At 33.4% G+C, this 15,003-nt stretch overlaps 1 protein-coding gene and 1 pseudogene across 1 annotated transcript in view; both read left to right on the forward strand.

The window, feature by feature from the left end:
- The window catches only part of LOC119644992 (dendritic arbor reduction protein 1), a 91,712-nt gene that overhangs the window by 11,688 nt on the left and 65,021 nt on the right, over positions 1-15,003 (forward strand). The window lies entirely within an intron of this gene.
- Positions 7,930-8,753, forward strand: LOC119644995 (annotated as a pseudogene).

Consider the following 15,003-nt stretch of genomic DNA (forward strand, 5'->3'; position numbering starts at 1 on the left):
GAATCTGCCATGGATTAGAATATGACTCCGTCCGAAATTTGCATTATGTGTACAACAGCGCAACAACAAAGAGACGCCCGTAGAGGTTATACGTGAATACCTGGTTTAGTAAGCCTTGCTGCAAGGCGCCCGGCGGCACACGGGCTAATTTGAGAAGCAATAATTGACGCCCCAAGGAGTAGAACGACCGCCAACGAAGGGGCCCACTACTCCTAAGATCCAAAAATATGCAAATGTGTGTGTGAACCACATTCTCGCAGCTTGGTCGGCGTCGAGGTTTACCTACTACCTTATTATTAAATGGATACTCCGGGGTAACGAGAGCCACCACAATATTCCCCGAAGGATCGTATGCAGCAATCGGACAAGAAATGCATCATCATACCGGGCCACTTGCACCCCGTGGGCAAGCTATGCTACGCAGTGCATGCAGCTGAAGCCACGCTTGCCTTTCAACTTTTCACACATCGTGGAAGGCCATCCATCACAGTATTTTTTGCAGCTGTGCTGCAGGATGATTTGGAGCAATTGGAATATATGATAGAACTTGGGTCGTATCTCGTCTCTGGTGGAATCGGAGAGGAGTGGTTCTTCGATCAAGTGGCGAAGCAATAACTGCAAGGCAGTGCTGCAATTGCCCGAATCAACGCAATGGCGAGCGATGGGCTCTTCAAGATGGAAAATCCTGAAAACGGGGATTAGCTTCTGCAAGCATCTCAAATTTTTCGTTCGATTGTCTACGATGATGTTACAATAAGTTTAAGATTTACTTTACGGCACATTTCCTACTCGTGTTTGATTGTTTTTTTTTTTTGTTTTTGTAATTTTATTGAAAATCAATCTGCATATTTTATGTAATGCATTCATAAATGTTACAAAAAAAGCAAAAAAGCAAAAAAAAAAAACAAAAAATTATTTATGTATGATTACCTGCACATTTAGGTATATATATATATATATATATATATATATATATATAAAATCTATGCTACCATAAAAATATGCTAAATAAGCTTTTATGCATAACAAGTCTCATTGAAAACAATAAAAGGTTTCACATACTATGCAAAGAGATATGCAAAATAATAAATCTGTACGATGCTCGCTATGAGGTTAGCTATCGATCATAGGACGTTTGATTTCCAATTCGATTGTATACAAAAAAAAATAAAAAAATAAAAGAAAAAAAATTACAAAGGCATTCTTTATTATATGGATCGTGTATATAATAAAGCGGTGACTTGCTTTCTTCACAACGTTAGTATCAATGTTTGAAAAGATTTTCCTAACTATGATCGTTTTATTACTCTATAAAATAAGTAACTATTTTTTTTTATTTTTTTATTTTTTTTTATTTTGTTAACGGAATTTTAACTTATTCTCATACACTAATAAGCGAAGCGATTGTTGCTGCTAATTAACTTTTGTTCCGCTTAAATCAGTAAAAATATATATAAATTAATTGCCCGCAAATCCTGTAACGTCCATTAAAAAGCGAAAATAAAACTAAATTATAAAATAATTGATTTGAATTTTATGAATTTGAACAAACACATATAAACTGACAATTATCGACTAACCATTCGTCCCCTTTTATTGCACTGCCACTAAGAAAGCAACAATAATAACAACAACAAGTCAACTGTTAAATTTCAAATTTTAATACATAATGCGTAACATTTTCATGGTTCAATGAGCTTCGCCTGCAAATGTTTCATAGCTACTGACGACACATGATGTCCAGCACTATAAAAGTAAAAAGCAAAAAAAAAAAATAAAATAAAATAAATAACAAAAAACTTGATCGGAAATCATTTGCTAAAAATGGAAAACAAAAAAGAAAAAAAAGAAAACTTAGTTCACTAAAGACATGAACGACATATTACCTATAGTAGTGTAGTAAACAAAAAAAAAAAAAGAAAAAAAAAATTTACCCTATTTCCGTTGAGAAAATAAAGCATTTGTAAAAATTATAATAAATTGTATTGTACGCCACGTTTCATTAAACATTTTTTCGTAGCCTTTCAAATTAAATTTGTTTTTCGCTTCTTCGTCTTCTTCATCTTCTTCTTTTCGAATATTAATTTTCACCATAACAGAATCTGGTTATGATTGCAACTATTTTTTTTTCTAATAAATAGATTTATATCTAGAGTTGCGCGAATGTGTTAAATTTTCTTTTGCTTTACGTTTATAAACCTATTTGCACTTATCACTCTAGAATGATGATATATATATATATATACATATATATATATTGTTTGTTATTTCCTTTGCAATCTAATGACAAAGAAATTAAAGGTCTTATAGAGTTCACCTATTCGAACTGTGAAAAGGTAGATGAAGCGGATAGAGGAGAGAAAGTTGGCAATTGAAGTTAGCGAATCGACGCCTTCCGATTAGGCAAAGTAGGCATTTCAATACAAAACATACTCACGTATAAAAGATCCTCGAACGAATCTCGTTCCATCGGTTAGAGAGCAAGTTGTAAAGGCTTCTGTCTTATGCAAATCCTGTAATCATTTCTAAAATGTGTTACAGTCTATGGAGTGATAAGCTAAGTGTCTAAAAGCATCGTCTGCTAATCGATCAGCTGGAGCCGTGAATAACACGCTTGTTTATTTATGTCACAGCTAGCCTTCATTTCACTTGTGCTGTTCTATGCCTACTTACCTATACATCTATACACATAGATTCTCATTCGACTTCTTTTGCACGACTCTCCTTTATCTTCGATCGTTTCTCTTTTTCGAGACACAAATTGTCGAAATCAATTAGACTTCAAGTATGCTTATGCAATAACACTGAGCTTTAAGGTCTCTAGATATTAGGCAGATAAATGAACGGTAAAATAAATCATCTGAAAAGCAGTAATCTGACATAATTACATATGTGTGAGTATATATGTGATATATGAATATGCAAGTTTTAGGATTCTTGACAATCCATTCAATCATCCACTCATCTGCACGGTTACAAAGATTTCATTACGCAAATTGAAGCTTTCCTGACTCTTATTTCAATGATGTACTCGCTTGGGTCTAAGGCATAGATGAATGGAGGGCCAAAATACTATGCGTTGTTTCCCAGAGAGAGAATAGATTTCATCGGCCATACATTTGCGAAAGTCTAATAAGGTATCGAGGCATAGAGAAAGAATTCAATTAAAAATGGCTTCAAAGATTTTCCCCAAAGAATGGAGAAAAAGAGAACAAAAATAATGAAAATGAAAATATCCATGGGTTTAAATATCCATTTTATTTAGTGAGTATCCAAGATTCGCCCCCAAGTGAAGATAGCTTCACTACTTTATTTCTCCTGTTCATTTCGTACAATATTGTAAATCATAGGCATATAAATTAACCTTTGACATTGGGAAAAAGAACGAAATGATAAATTGCTTGAATACTTTTCTTAAGAAAAATCATATGCACTCATATACACATGTGATTTCTTTTTATATTCACTATAAATATACAAGTATATTTTTGTATGAGCCTGTGTACACATACATGAATACACACAAAAAAAAAATAACACACACACACACACACACATGTTTAAAGTTAGTTGTATCTTTTCCATGTTGTTGGTTGAAGCCAAGTCTAACATTAAAAAAGAGAAAAACTTGTAAACGTAACAACAACATATTCATTCCACTAAACTGCACTTGCTTTTCAAAAAAAAAAAAAAAAAAAAAAAAAAAAAAAAACGAAATATAAAAACCAAAAAAAAAAAACAAAAAAGACCAAAAATGCGGCCACTCAGATTTTTTCCAGTTTCTTATGCTAAAATTGCGGCCACAGTTAGGCATCCATTCATCTCAAATCATTTCAAAGATTACATTAAAAAAAAAGAAGTAAAACAGAGAAAAAAACTGAAGCCACCGTTATTAAGTTTGACCTTAAAGTGTTGACCCCTTGTAATAAAAAAGCAATATCTAATATATGATCTATAATAGCCATTCATTCACTCATTCCACCATTCATTCATTTATTCATTCATCTCTACATTAGTAAATCAATGTAACCTAATGGGAATTGAAGCTGCTTTTTTTTCGTTTTTTCATTTTCAAGTTGTTTGACGATGTCAGTCAAAAGTTGCTTAAGAGAAGAGAAAATTTACTTCAAATATTTTTTTTTTTTTTTTTTTTGCATTAAGCGGAAAGCACAGTAAAGAAAAAAAATGATGCCCATCTTAACGAACATCTGGAAGACTTGCCGTCTTGAATAGTTTTCTGTTGGTTTAATGTGGACTTACATAGAGTGGATTGGTGTCATAGCTATTCGGCTACCGATATCTGTTATGCGTACGTACATTAAATGAAGGCTGAAACTTTTGCCCACGTTTTCAGGAGTCATTCTTCTAGTCTTCGTTTAAAGTATATTTCGAACCCGAAGGAGTTCAATCAATATGCATTCTGCTGCCTATTCCTGTTCCTATACTTCGTTCTCATACGTTCATGCACAAAGATCATCGTATGTATATTAAATGAAAGGCGAAATTTTTGCCCACATTTTAAGGAAGTATTCACCTAGTCTTCCAAAGGTATATTTTCAATCTGATAACTGCACATGACTTTTTTAATGTATTACACACTTACACACTTACTTTTTAAAAAGGTTAAAGTCTCCAACACGCTTCTCGGATTGTCCGCCGCAATATAACTTAGAATAATGCTCTTAAAAGGCTTTCTGATCACGACAGTGATTGTTAATAAGTGAAATATTGATTTCACAAATTTTTGGAAAATATTTTTTACGTTTCATATTCGGTCGATTTTCACTAGGGATTTATGTCTCTACACTAGTGTATTATGCAGAATTTCTATACGTTATAGGTATAGCGAATAAAAATGAACGTTTATCGATATGTGCTGATATGTATTTCAGGGCGTTACCATTACCATATATATACCATATATCACATACCAGTTACTACATATATATACATATATATATATGCCCTTCTTTTCAGATTATGGATTTAAAAAATCGATTTGTTATTTCATACAAATAGGAGGAAATTAACTTTTCATTACGAAATGTATACATTTCGTTATAAATTCATAAAAAAAAAAAAAAAATTAAAATATACAAAATGTCAGTTAGATATGTATTCTGGTCATTCGTCATGCGCACATGAACAACTGTTAATAATAATGAAACAAAAAATAAAACAAAAAAGAAATAAATAAATGACGTTTAAAATAATCCATAAAACTAATGGATACCCAAGAGACGGAATAGAAAAAAAATAAAATAAAAATAAATAAATAAATAAAAACACGGCACAATCAACAAAGCTTTAATACCATAATATGGTGAACATATTAGATCTACATGTGCATATATATATATATATATATATATATATATATATAAGAACACACATATACATAGATAGTTGAAATCAAGCGAAGAATGTTCTTTTATATGAACCGTAATAGATATGCAAGCCAAACAATAATAAATAGAATATCTATAGTAGAGAGCGTGTGTAAGTAAACACGTATACAGAGTTTATCTCTAAGAGACTAAAAGCTTTTACCTCACAACTTACTTTTTTTCACACCCATCAGCGGAAAGTATATTAATTTTTTTATTCAGTTTGTTAAAAAAAAAAACAAAACACCAAAGTGAAAATAAATGAAACGATAATCTCGTACTTTGCTCATTTTTTTCTTCAAAAGTAAAATGCAGTGCGAGAGCAGTTCAAAGACTTTGTTTAATTTAGTTCTATCCAAGCGCGTCTAGCTATTTTAGCGCTTTTATTCTCTTCTTCTTCATTTACTTCTGTTTTTCTTCCATTTTTTTTCACACTTTTGTTTTCTCACGCACGACAATCTGCTAAAATCACATTAATATTCTAAAAGGTATGATTATAGGCAAGCAGCAAGGATTTAATAGTATTAAGTACGCATATGGGCAAAAAGGGCTGCTTAGAAACCGATTGGATTAGTTGGATTAGGAAAAATTATAAAATCCTTTAGCACAATTTCTCATTTGCATCTTAACCATGAACATTATGAGCATCGGTAACTGACACTGATTGCACATACATGTCTAAGAACGTGTCGTTATTATATCTGGCTATTTACACTCCACTTGCAAATATCCTTTTAAGAGGTAAATAGCTGAAGAAAAAACAAACAAATAAATAAATAAATAGGAAGCGTCTTAGTAGATCGTTTCGAATTTTTGCATTATATCAAATAATATATGCTTTCCAATACGTATTTCTATGGTGTGTGGAATGCATAGAAACAAAATGAATATATATCTTCAGGTTGAAGATAGTGGATAAAAGAATCAATATGTAGGTGGTGGGCGTTTTGACAATTTATCAAAAGCCGTATTATTGTAATCTTTCACTTCTTTAAGAGAAGTGAATTGCATTAAAAGACTTTCAACCACCGCTATTCAGTGTATTGAACATACACGTACACATAAACACACGCAAACATTCTAAACATATTTATATATATATATATATATATATATATAAATTCTCTGTTACTTGAGCTAACATGTAACACTCGACAATTCTTTATTATTTTATATAAGGGGTTGATACTGACTTTGCGTAGCTACTGTTATACTATTTGTGTGTTTTGTGTGTTTTATCTGCAAATGAAATCTGATTTGCTGGCTTCATTTTTATGTTTTTACTTATTGGGTGGCAATGTAGTTACATATATATATGTTAGACGCAAAGCTATCTACTGTACTGTCTGTAACTCAGTGTGAGAAAGCTTTATACTGTATACAAAATATTAAAACTACTATATAGCAAAAAGTATGTACTTTTGAAATGAGTATAAACGAATTATATATATATATATATATATATATTTATATATATGTGTGTTGTGTAACTTAACGCCAATAATATCTAGTCTCTGGATTTGCAATTGAGCGTCAGTTGATATGTATGTAAAATTTTATTTTCAATAAGCTTTTGCGCGCATGTCTGTCTATTAATACAAGAGCGAAATATGAATATGTGAGGGAAAAAAGCAACAACAACAAAATAACAAGCAAATAACAAGCAAATAAACGCCATTTTTAATTTGAAATTTATTGCTCCGTATGACGATGGAATTCATTTCATTCCTCTTAATACATATGCTGTAAATTATCATTAAATTATTGCTAATTAATGTTAATAATTTTTGTGTTAACATCGAAGTATTATTTTCACTTTTAATTGAATTTTGTTTTATTGTTATTCAAAGAGTTTCTCTCTTCGCAGTAAATTTTTTTTTTTAATCCTCATCGTGTTCGCCGCTTCAGTAGAACAATCATACCGAACTTTTTATTATTCTTAAAAATTGCGCTAAATAACTTATAACTATTGGAAAATTTAAGATGCTTTAAGTAATTGCGATAAGTCTACATATACGCACACACATCTTTTGCAGTCCATATTTTGAGTACCCCTTCTGCTAAAGCGTATATTGAAGTTTACCTCAGTTATATGGCGACCTTCGCAGAACTTGATTCTTATCAAGTCGACGCTTTCGCTGAGTATTAGTTGTACCATCTATACCAACCTGGTAAAGCCACAAGTCGGTCGGCTTGATCTCCTTATATCGTATTTTATTTCGCATTATAGTCGAAGTGAATTTGAATTTCTGAGAGTGAAGTGTAAGTGAAAGATAAATTCAAGTTATTATAATATATTAATAAGCGGCGCGTGCCGAGCCTATAAACGCTCTACTCTTTGCATCGCTATAAGTCAATAAGAATTCTCTCACAAGATTTGCGATTATTCGCTTTCGTGCAGATACATCGACCGAATGTGAATAGGACTTCGAAACGAGAAGAAATAATTGCTCGTAGAACGAACCCTAGGTAAACATCATCCTAAGCTTTTCTAAGCACTAGAGTAGAGTACAATAAACAACAAAATTATTTTCACCTATTAGCGAACATTTGGTATACTCACCTTTACCTTGAGACAAAACGAAAAAATAATGAATTTCGGTGCCGTATCATATTGCGAATGGCGGAAATTACATTTTTGTAGCATCATCTGTAGGGAGAGGAAAACATAATTTTTGTTGTCTTTGGGAACAGAAATGTTTTTGATTTATGATTTACGTCAGGCGTGTCCTATGTGCGGTTTTTTGCATTTTCAATATCAATCCGCGCGCAAAAGGACGGGTGTATGAACTCATTTTGTCGGGAATATGTTTACGATAGCCAGCTGTACAGACTCGTCGAAATGCTTACATCGATTCCGACTCTAATACTGACTTTTTTTGGTAAAGTCGTACGAAGTGAGAAGAACTCCCCACAATGCAGCTGTTTGTACGTGGCTTAGAAACTATGGAATCCTTGGAAGTTCGATCAGATATCACACCCGACGTGATGAAGAATCAAAGCGCCCTAGTTCACGACTGTAATGTTAAAGAAATCGTTCTCAGTTGTGAAGGCAGTGCTTTAAGTGATGAAGTCCCTGTCACAGCATTATCATGTTAGGTGGTAACGTGCATGGGTCTCTAGTGCATGTCGGTAAGGCAGAAGAACAAATTCCTAAGGTGGAGAAGAACGAGAAGAGAGAGAAGAAGACGGGCTGTGCCACAAGACGCGTACAATACAATCGCCGTTTCGTCAACATTGTGCCTGCGGTCACGTTGGCCGTCATCGTGGCCCTAATGCAAATTTTTCATAAATGGAGTACGATTCTTTCAGTGGACGTAATCTCGTATGAATGGATTTGTTCATCTTTTCTTTATAATTTATTATAATAAAAGATATATATGTATGTTTGTGATAAATATTTTTAATCAATTTTTTCAACATACTTTCATACTCTAAGACATATTCAAAGACAATCCGTTATTATCGAGTTAATTTGGAACAGTGCCTTTTAAATTAAAAGATAAGAGAATCAATAACAGAGATAGTCCAGCTTTAGCCCAGGCATCTAGTCCCTAAATGTGGAACGGCAAAAAACCAACGAATTATTACAGAATGTTAACCAAAGTCGAATTCCTCTTTTCGCGAGTATCGATTTGACCACTGCCTGAACATTGACAGAACCCGCTTCTTTTGGGCCAACTTGGGCACATCACAAGCATTTATTTGGTGAAGATGTTCCTTATATTCTTCTACCTATATGGAGGAGAAGAAGTTATGTCCTTCCGAACGCCTCTGTCAAGGATCATTACCACTATTAGCAGATGAATGTCAGGCGAAAATCCTGCAATCAACATAAACAAGTTTTCTGTCCTTTTAAATCTAGCATTAAAAGATTCGAAACGAATCGATAGACTATCGCCTGAAAATTACCCAGAACATCATACATAATTAAATATAATAAAAACGACGACAAGGATTGTGCAAGTCCATCGTATCGATTGGTCGAATAGATCTGATATCAGACAAAATACATTGAACGTAGTGACGATGTGCACGCAGTGCAAATAACTGATATCAAGCGAACTCTTATGAGAGATGATGCCTTTAACTATTTCTTTTTGACCGCATTTTCGAAATTCAATGATTTTTATCCTTTCTATTATAAATTTGATAAGCATTTAGTTAAGAATTGTAATTTAAAGGGATTTTGAAGTCATTCAGTATCTTGAAAATGAACTAAGTTTGGTGTGCATCGCCATTTGCCGCAGTACGAGGACACAATTCCATCAGGGACATATCACAGCGAATTGAACCAAATAAGAAAAATACATTCGTTCGTGACGGAATCTTTCATACCCAACCCCCTGATTCTAAATAAAAGGGGAAAGAACTAAACTTGCCTACTTTATAATATTGAATGAGTGGGGAAGAATCGCGCCTATCAAATCAGTGTTCGCGGGTTCAAATCTTAAATGCGAGAGCGTTTACTTTACTCGTAGGTAGGGTGATAATTATAGCTATAGGCGTAACATCTCCGATTGGGCACACATCCGGTAGACTGCGTCCAACTCTTCCACAGTATTTTTCTACTTGCATTAGTTTTTTCTGACCGTATTACACAAACAGTGGACCTAACCCTTGAGTGAATGATTGTATGAAAAAAAAAAGAGGAAGAGAGGGTAATGGTTATATATATTTTTATCTAAAATTTGCAGGTGGTAAAAAAAACTATGCTTTCCTTATTGATCGATTTGTATTCTAAATGACTTTATTATTGGATATGCAGTAGGGGAGTCTGCAATAGACTAACACAAGCTTACAAATTAAATTGAAGCATATCGGAATAGACGCTAATACCGTCGTACATAAGTGCATGCAACGGAACATTGGAAGTGGCCGCCTGGTGGGAAGGAAATTCTTTGATCCTTTTGCGTAAATAGGGGAAACGTAAGGCATGTGAAAGTTCGCACATCTTAATGTCAGAGATTGATCTATCAATGTCTGGCAACCAGACCAAGTGGGCATTTGAAACGTAATCGCTACTTACTTCAGTAAAAGAACCGTGGAATTGTTTCCCATTAGTGGCAACTTGAAATCTTCTATTGCGTGATTTAAACTGAGCGCCAGTAAGAGGGACTATTCGAACATGTTTCAATTTAGTTTGTTTTCCTATCTCCATCGCGATTTGTCGTTACCATCGTTGTGTATTTTACTGTCTAGGTAAGTATTGCAGCATAAAAAGTCGCCATTAAATATATATGCACCAAATAAACTCTTGGATGTGCCAGATAAGACACTCGAAGGTGCTCAATCACTTTCAAGCTGTGTGAATATTCTGTAATAAGTACTTTTGCAGCTATCTTGTTTTTAAAAATGTTTGCTCTAAAACTGAACTATTTCCATAGCGATTCCCTTACCTTTTATGACTTAACAGATACCTTTCCACTGAAACAGATTAATACATACACCCTTACAAAAATACCCCCCCCCCCCCCCCCTTCGTTACAACATATTTCTTAAGTTGGCTCTCTCTTCGCCGGGCTTCGTTTTAAAATTGGCACAAAATAAAAAAAGCGCTCACAAGGCAAGACTTGTTGTGAGTTGCACGAGCGTACGAGTTTTCTTAAGCTTTCGCCATTTGATTTTCTGCACCGTTCCTTTGAATTTGATTGCTTTATAGTGCAGAAGCTATAGCGCAATAAAAGTCGACCTTTCTATCTGTAAAATTAACATTTTTTTATCACTTGAAAAATGATTTGAGATTTGAAGAACAGTTTTACCGGATAAGATGGCGAGCTACGCCCTATTAAAGCAGCTGCCAGGTTGACAGCTTGGTCATCGGCTTTACTGGCTTGGCAACAGATTCTGTATGAATAATCTATGCACCAGATATGCTTTACAAAATCTCTCCACCAACACACTATAGCAGCTTTTCTCTCATATAGGGAAGGATTAATACTCCTACGGCAATTCACAGTTTATTTATTTATTTATTTATTTATTTTTTTTTTTTTGGTTGATTTGTGGAGATTTCACAGTTTATTCATAAAACAAGAACTACCGATATTTGACTTTCTTCGGTTTATTTCAATTTCATTTTACTCTAGTTGCGATAAGTGTTCTGGAAAGTTCTGTTCAACGTTTGAAAACGCGCGTGCCTGTGTGTGTTTGTGTGTGCAGTAACACGTCACTCTAAATCACAATTAAAAACTCAACGAAATGAATGTGAAAAACTCGACGAAAATAGAGATGTGTGTGCACTTCTTCTTCTTCTTCGTCTTCCTGATTAATCAGCGAGTGATGTGCATAAGATTCGATGCGTTGTAAAAATAAGGCTCAATGCGAACACAATATTGATGATTAGTGTAGACTATATTGGTTAATATTATTAGATGTTTGCAAGAATTTTGATCAGCGTCTTTTACACGTAAAATTCTTCTTCTACCAAATTCATTACTTATGTTGTTTACCTTTGAAGAAATGTATTGCCGATGCCCACCAAATACTTTCTGTGATGCTGTTCTATCGTATTTCAATTATCGGTTTTGGCTTCTACGGTTCAGTTGTTCAGTTCGGTGCAGCATGGTTTGGCCCGCGGTTTGGCCCACAACGGTGCAGAAGTGTGAAAATGTGTCGATGAACGAATCGCTGCTAAACCAATAAAAGTTCGTTCCACATGATATAGTCATGTTGCCAAAAATATAAAAAAAAATATTTTGATTAGTATACGTTGTACCAACTTTTCTCAATAAATGCCTTTTTCAAGCGAAAATATGATCAAAATTTTTGCAAACATCTGACAACAGGTCAACAGGGCACTTTTTGTATGTTTTTGCGTCTGCCACGATTACTTTTGTTGTTATTACCTTTGAGAATTATTATTATATTTCTTGGTGCGCTATTGTTGTTAGTTAACGATAAATATATTTTTTATTTATTTGCTTTTGTTATTGTTAATTTCATTGTTGTTGTTTGGAGAAACTTTTCTTTTTCTTAGATATTGTTATTAATTATTATTAGATTTTATTATCATTATAATTATTATTAATACGTTTTATTTGACTATTTTATTAATTTGAACAAATCCAAGCGACGAAGTTTAACTATACTGCCGGGACAGATATTTCAGATGAAGAAATCTTAACAGGCGGAATGGATCAATTAAAAAATGAAGAACAAGGGCTTCTTTTTGCCTAAGCCGTTTAGATGGGTATATCTTAAATGTGTCTTGTGTGCACGCGCAGACACAAAAATCACTATCTGCCGCATTCTGTCTTTAGTTCTTTTTCGCATGCTCTAGTTTTAAGGCTTTACAAAGTGCCGCTATGTTACCGGCTTTTTAAAGGGATATAGGGTAAGGCAAAGACCTGCTAAAAATAAAATTACGTCGATTTCTAGAATATAATAGGCATCGTATAAATGGGTGGCATATCTGTATACCCTGGTAATCAATCTATCTGCCAACTTTGTAATTAAGGTTCCAGCGAAGAGCCCGCCCGTTCATATTGAATCTTTTTTACTCGACTCAACTCGACTCGCAATAGAAGACTACTGGGAAAATAGCATTTTTTTCGTCTCCATTACCACTTTTTTCTTTTTTTTTTTGATAAAAGCTCGGGTTTTTGTTTTTTATCTTCCTTAAATAATTTTTCTTGCTTTATATATAGCATATCGGCCAATAAATAATTCGACTGTTGTTAGGCACATTTCTTCTGAAATGAAAAATTCATTTTTTTTTTTTTTTTTTTTTTTTTTTAAAGTAATGCTTATCAAACCATTCATACCAGTTTCTCATTTGTTTAGGACTGGCAGTGATTTCGGCGATGCGACTCTTTTTTTAGCTTCTAAACAAGGCTAAAATCCGTATTTCATCTGATATTTAAAAGCTGCTTTTTAAGGGACAAAAAAACGCTTTTGAAACACACGACAACAATATATTGGTGGTTTACTTGACAACGACGGCGATGAATACACCTAACGCTTAAAAGAGGCGGAAAACAGGAACCGAAAGAAATGTTAACAAATATTCTCGATAATTGAAAACCAAAGTTACAAGACATCAAGGCTTCCATCCTAAAGCCATGAAAGGGCAAAGCGTAAACGTTAAGCAAGAAAAGACTGTTTTCCCAGTGAATATATCGCTTATTACTAAAATTCAGAGTGAAAGAAAAGCATTGCATTACAAGTTGACGGTCGCAATGACAAAGTTGCAATTATTACAAAATCGATCTTATTCGCTATATCTAACACTATTCTATATCACAAAAGACATCCATTTGCTCAATCTCAAAAAGATAATACAGGAGGAGGAAGAGGTTGGATCAAATGATGAGATCATAGTGGATGTTGAAGAGTGTTTTGAATAGCGTCGAAATGTCAAGCAAGCGCTGGACAGATTGCTTAACCTTTCAAGAAGACTATGTTGATAAGACCTTATTGTCGAATTTTGAAAAAACAAAAAAAAGTTTCTTTCAGTTAGATTCAGGACCGATGTATGATAGCAAAGTTTACCGCCATTGCAGAGAATGTTGCAGTAGATAAACCTACATCGCACCCTACGTGTGACGTAAATCTACGTCACATTTAAATTGTTCCTAATAACGCGCTTGCAAATGTTAAAGTTTTTCTGCCGGTTTGTTGCGTCTTTACGAACTTGGACAAGAGGCAAAAAGGCTTACCAACAGTGTTATGAACATATGCGAATAGAGGGAAAACATATTCTTATGCAGTGGAATGGACGAGAGGAAAAAACGAATACATAGTGAGGTCCACGAATAAATGAGTAGATTGGTTCTCAGCGAGCGAGAGAGATCGGCTAATTGCTAGACTTAGGTATAGATAGACAAGAAAAAGGAACGAATAGATTGAGGGAAATATGGGAGAAAAAGGCGGCAGATAATTGGATCGCTAGACAAGCAGGAATAAGATATACGAAAGATTTTTACAAGTTTTTAGTATTGAGGAATTGTCTCTTCTTAGATATATATATGTAGATATCTTCTGAGACGATAAACATATTCTTTCGCAGCTTCATGTTCGCTATGAAACTTGGTATAGAGGAAATATTATGTTAGAGGGTTTTACAAGAAGTATATATATATAAATATATTAAATTGTTTCAAGTTTATCTGCTTACGAATTAAATTGAAAATTTGTTAAGAAATTCCACAATCAAGGTTAGAATGTTTATATAATTTATTTTTTATTTTTTTTCTTTTTCGTTTTTTTATATATTATTTAATAAACCCTTCAGACAATGTGTTGAATTAATTATCAAGTACCATAAGCATACAAAGATCGATAAGTGGAAACGTTGAGAATAATTTTTTGTGCTCTCTAGAGTCGCATTCGTAAAGCTAATGATTTATTAGCAATTGAATGTGATTGACAAATTAAATGTTTAATAATATGTACGAGTGTTGGTATTAAATAAACAATTTTGTATTATTTGACACAAACACATACCATAATACATATCGACACTTCAACACATAAACAGATGTTAGCACTATGTATGCGCTGTATATTTGCGCTTAACTACATATTTATTGATTGTTAATATCATAGATTTCTTTCCTTCTTTTTTTTTTTTTTTTTTTTTTTTTTGTGTTTTATTTTTTTTTTTTTTTTTTTT

This window comes from Glossina fuscipes, unplaced genomic scaffold, assembly GCF_014805625.2.
Source record: "Glossina fuscipes isolate IAEA_lab_2018 unplaced genomic scaffold, Yale_Gfus_2 1, whole genome shotgun sequence".
NCBI classification, from domain to species: domain Eukaryota; kingdom Metazoa; phylum Arthropoda; class Insecta; order Diptera; family Glossinidae; genus Glossina; species Glossina fuscipes.